We start from the raw sequence: 6,000 nt of genomic DNA, 5'->3' as shown, positions 1-6,000 counted from the left end.
GATGTATTGGCCGTGCAGGAGACGAAAGTGGACGGCAACGAAGGAACCGACAGCATGGTGCGACGTTTCACGACTAGATTTTATGCTGTCGTCAGTCAAGCAGTGGGAACATCGGCTGGCTGCGTGCTTTTTGTAAAGAAGATGCCGGGGCTAGAGGTGCAGGCTTATTTCTCGTGTGTGTCTGGCCGGTGTATTGCGCTTGATTTTTGTCTGAACGGCACTGAGTGGCGCATTGTTACCGTGTACGGGCCGAATGTGGTTGAGGAAAGGGTTGCCTTTTTCCAAAGCCTCCAAGAGCGCCTTTGCACGGAGAGGCGGCTCATTGTATTAGGCGAATTCAATTGTGTTCTTAATGCGCGCGATAAGTCAAGCATCCGGGGTTTCGAGACAGGAGCACTGAAGTGTTGATGCGAATGATCGAGAACGGAAACCTTGAGGATGTGGCTGAACTTATTGAGGGTGCGCAGGCAGTGCAGTTCACTCATTTCCAGGGCTCAAGCCATGCACGGCTGGACCGCATTTACGCATCAGTCGACCTTGCCCTGATTACAACCATTATGAAGTTGTGGGAGTCTCCTTCTCAGACCACTGTTTAGTTGAGTGCTGCCTGGGAAGTGTGAACCGAAGCAAGGCATTTTCGAGGGAAATGTGGAAGCTAAACAACACGCTTCTTCACGACGATACCTACTGCAGAGCAGTAAAGGATGAAATAGGAAAAACCCGCGCAAGAACCTGAAGATTTGGCAACAGTGGGAGCTAAGTAAAGAATCTTTAAAAATCAAAGCAATAGAAAGGGCGACATGTATCCGTTATAAGGAAAAACAAGACGAAGCTGAGCTAAGGGCACTGCTTCAAACGCTGATGAAGCAGGAATGCAAAGAGCCTGGGAAATGGATAGAAGATGTCAGGAAAACAAAACAAAAGATAGAGCTTATGAAAGAACGGCGTTATCGCGGAGCACTAGTGAGGGCGAGGGCGAAAGACACAGCTGCTGGCGAAGCGCCATCGAAACGTGCTCTTGGTCTAGAAAAAGCGCGCGCTGAAAGAAATCACATCGATAAAATAGATTGGGGGGGTATCTTATCGGCAGACACTGACAACATCAAAGAAGCCTTTAATGAATACTACCAGAGGCTTTTTTCAACGACTACTGTAGACGCAGTAGCCTTTACGCATCAGTTTCTTGGTGCAATGCCACGGCTTGACGAAAAAAGCAAAAAGGGAATGGAACTACCAATAACTCGCAGCGAGGTAGAGCACGCGATAGATCAGTTAAACCTAGGAAAATCCCCAGGACCAGATGGACTCAGTGCGGCATTTTATAAAGAATTTAAGCACGAAATTGCCCCCGTGCTGTGTACAATGTTCAATGAAGCCTATGGAATAAACGTATTGCCTCCGTCTTTTGGGACCTCCCATACAGTGCTCATACCTAAAACGGATGATATAGAGAAATTACAATTTCATTTCATTTCATTTTAATACCTTAAAGACCCACTGGGGGTATTACATAAGGGGTGGGTACAAACAGTCAATAGAACAAGTGTTATGTTGAATAATGGTTGGTAACAGCTTCGGCGAATATGGATGGGCATGAGATGGTAGCGATGTCATTGGAGAGGTCGTTCCAGTCTACAGAAACACGGTGAAAAAAAGAAGCGGCACAGGTAACAGTACGGGCACGGGGGCGAAACAATTGGAAAGGATGACGAATGTGGTGGGATATGCCGGCTGGTGGGGCAATGTAGGGAGCGCAGCGCAGCGAACTATGGAAAAATTTATGGTATAGGCAGAGGCTAGAAATACGACGACGAAGTGAAAGGGGCGCTAAACTGGATTCCGCTTTTAAAGACGTTACACTGATATCGTACGAATAGGAGGAATGAATGAATCTGGCTGCTCTGTTTTGAAGTGACTCGAGCGCATTGATAAGGTAAACTTGATGAGGGTTCCAAACTGGCGATGCGTAATCTAACTTTGACCTGACAAGAGATTTATATGCTAGTAATTTTACCTGTTGTGGGGCGTGGCGAAGATGACGTCGTAAGAATCCGAGAGTTTTATTAGCCGAGGAAATGATGTCAGTAACGTGTGTAGCCCATTATAAGTTGTTACACAGCGTGACGCCTAGGTATTTGTATGATGAAACGGACTGCAGGTGAACGTTAGCGACTATATATGGGAAATCAAGCGGGTTACGGCGGCGGTGGAAGGACAAACGTTTACATTTATGAGGGTTCAGTTCCATTAGCCAACGGTCGCACCATTCCTGTATGTGGTTTAGATCATCTTGAAGTTATGTTGGGTCGGAGGCGTTAGTAACTGTGCGATAAACAACGCAGTCGTCAGCAAACATGCGAATATTAGAGCACACATTGGTCGGTAAGTCATTAATATAAATTAGGAATAGAAGCGGGCCTAGTACAGAACCTTGAGGGACTCCAGATGTTACTGGTAGCGGATTGGAATTTTGATTGTTAACAACGACAAACTGTGAGCGATTAGTCAGGAATTCTTCTATCCATTTTACTATGTCGGGGGGCAGGTTCAAACGGGAAAGTTTTAGGATTAAGCGTTTATGAGGTACCTTGTCAAATGCTTTTGCAAAATCCAGGAAAATGGCGTCGGTCTGTAGGTTAGAATCGAGATTAGCATGTAAATCATGAATGAATAGGGCTAGCTGCGTTTCACAAGAAAAACCTTTCCGAAAACCATGTTGAGACGAATGGAAAAAATTGTTCGAGTCGAGGAAGTTTATGATATGAGTATAGATGACGTGTTCCATTAGTTTGCAGGGTACGCTAGTAAGGGAAATGGGTCGGTAATTTAACGGCGAATCTTTGTTACCTGATTTGTAGACTGGAACGACCTTTCCAGTTTTCCAATCGTCCGGTAGTTGTCCTGTTGAGAGTGACTGGGTAAAAAGTAAGCATAAGAACTCGGCACAAATATCACTAGTGTTCTTTAGAAGTTTCGAGTTAATATTGTGTACACCAGATGAAGATTAGATTTTCATGTTTCTAATTAAGGACGCAATACCCAGTGAGGAAAATGCGACTACCGGCATAGCATGCTCAAAGAGTAAATTAGATGTATGAAGTTGTGTTTCGGTTTCATTAGTAAAGACGGATGAGAACGCTGCGTTGAATAAAGTAGCGCACTCAGAGTCGGTTATAGCCGCGCCTGATTCGTCTTTGAGGGTAATCGCGTGTTCATGATGAGGGTTAACGGCTTGCCAGAACTTCCTGGGGTTATCGCTGAGCATATTAGGAAGGTCTTGATGAAAAAAGTTGTGCTTGGCGTCATGGATAGCAGTTTGATACGATTTTTCCGCAGCGCGGTACTTCGCCCATGCGCTTTGCGTTCCATGGGCTCTTGCTGAGCGGAACAGGCGCTTCTTTTTATTTTCCAACCTTTTAAGACTTTTAGTAAACCATGGTTTGTGTGGATTAGTGTGGAAAGTTATTTGGGGAATGAATGCATTGACTAGGGCATCAAGTTTATTCTTAAATGCTAGCCAGTTCTCATGAATACTTCGTGAATGAAAACTTGAGGAAAAACTTACGAAAAACGCTGTCAGTTCGGCATTCATTATATCATAATTACCTTTGTTGTAAAGGCGGATTGTTTTATTGTATTTTGGGCGCCTAATTGCTTTAAGGTCGATGTTGACATCCATAGTTTTGTGATCACTAATCTCAGGGAGGTACGTAATGGGCTGAACGCTATCTGGGCAATTAGTCAGTAATAGGTCTAAAATGTTCGCACAGTTTTGTGTTACGCGCGTAGGTTTGGATATTACTTGAGTAAGGTTAAAATTGTAGCAGAAATCTAGAAATTCCCTTGCTTCGCCATTATTAGTTGTCGGTGCGGGCTGGTGCTGCCAATCAATATTAGGAAAATTAAAGTCGCCAAAGAGGAAGATGTGTGCGTTAGGGTGCTTCGTGATAAGTTTACTTACGGAATTATTAAGCTGACAGGAAAAATCACGAGAGTTATGTGGAGCCCTATAACAGGCACCGAGTAAAATCGTGTGTGGTACAGCGTGGCAGTGGAGCCATAAGATTTCCAGATCGGACGAGTCGTCAATTATCGACATTGATAACTGCTGGCTCACCGCTATCAGTACTCCCCCTCCTCGTGAGTCCTGGCGGTCTTTCCGAAAGACTACCGACTTTCCGAAAGACTTTCCGAAAGGTTACAGCGTATCGACCGCTAGCACTCACTAATGTGGACTACAAAATTTTTATGAAGGTATTGGCGCGAAGACTGCAGACAGTGATATCGGATATTGTTGGACCCCACCAGACATGTGGAATCAAAGGGCGCTCAATTTTTCCAATATTCACAAAGCGCGCAGTGTGCTTGAAAGCTGTGACGACATCAGTGGGCGAGTAGCGATGCTTCAGATTGATCTCGAAAAGGCATTTGATTGTGTTTCCTATGAAATTTTGTTTACCGTTTTAGACCATGTGAACGCCGGTTCAGTTATCCGTAAGGGTGTAAGCCCTGGCGTATCTAAACTGCACGACAAGACTGATCGTTAACAAGAGTCTGGGGGCCCCCATTAGCGTGCAGCGTTCGGTGCGTCAGGGCTGCTCCCACAGCCATCTCTTGTTTTGTATTTACATCGAAACGCTGTGCATGAAAATCATAGAAAAAAATAGTATTAATGGCTTTAGGTTACAAGCAGCTGAAGTTAAGCTGCTGGCCTATGCAGATGACGTTGCAGTATTTACGGTTGATCAGGGGAGCATAAGTGAAGCTGTCGGGTGTGTACGCGCGTTCAGCGAAGTCACAGGTAGCGGGGTTAACTGGTCCAAGTGCCTTGGGCTCTGGCATGGATGGTGGCCATCCCACTTGGACCATTTCGCCAACGTACCGTGGGCGACGACCCCGGGCATTGGGCGTTCCACTCGATGCTTATCGCGATAGCGAGGAGTATTGGAAAGAGCAAACTAAAGACGCACGTGAGCGAGCTGGGAAATGGAAAGGCACCAGCCTTTCAATTTTCGCCAGAGCTACAGTCTGCAATATTTTTTTTATTAGCAAACTCTGGTATGTGATGCAGGTTTTGCATTGCTCGCGTGTGAACGTTCAGAAGCTACACAGGATTTTTGCAGTTTTCATATGGGCGTCCGAATGGGAACGTTGTAGCAGAACGAACTTGTTCCGGCGGGTAAAAGACGGGGGGCTAGGGCTAGGGCACCTCTTTTTAAGGCAGCTGGTGAACCGTTTTTTGTTTTTTTATCGTCTTTATTTCTGCATTTAGTAGGCCGATACATTGCGGCAGAACTAAGGTGCTTCATGGAGGTTGGTGTGGGGGAGTGGTTAAGGGTGGGGGTGAGGATGGGGGTGGGGTGAAGGTCGGAGTGCGGGTGGGGGACCGGTGCCCATGGGGGACCGGTGCGGGGGACCCATGCCGAGACCCTGGTTCAGACGGATGCAAGCAATGTAGGCCTCGGCGCTGTGCTCGTACAGTGGCGGGACGGCGCTGAGCGAGTCATCGCGTACGCTAGCCGGACTTTGTCCCGTGCTGAATCCAATTATTCCACCACCGAGAAAGAATGCCTCGCTGTTGTCTGGGCAGTGATGAAATTTCGCCCGTATCTTTATGGCCGCCGCTTCCAGGTCGTGAGCGACCATCATTCTCTTTGCTGGTTAACGAACTTGCGCGTCCCTCTGGACGCCTTGCACGTTGGAGTTTACGTCTACAGGAGTTCGACATGACCATCGTGTATAAGTCCGGGCGCCAGCACAACGACGCCGACTGCTTGTCCCGTTCGCCTATCCAGTCGGCGAACGAAGACGAAGAGCCCGACTTTCCTATTATCGCAACTGTCGACGCAGTCACTGTTTCGCAGCACCAGCGTGAGGACCTGGGGCTCGCACCACTCATCGACTTCCTGAAAGCGCGTACTACGGAAGTACCCCGTCCCTTCGCCAGAACGCACTCCTCGTTTTGTCTCCTAAACGACGTGCTGTATACAAGATCAACTT

Source organism: Amblyomma mixtum, chromosome 3 (genome assembly GCF_055824585.1).
Source record: "Amblyomma mixtum isolate Tamu chromosome 3, ASM5582458v1, whole genome shotgun sequence".
NCBI classification, from domain to species: Eukaryota; Metazoa; Arthropoda; class Arachnida; order Ixodida; family Ixodidae; genus Amblyomma; species Amblyomma mixtum.
Note: the sequence above shows the minus strand (reverse complement) of the source record.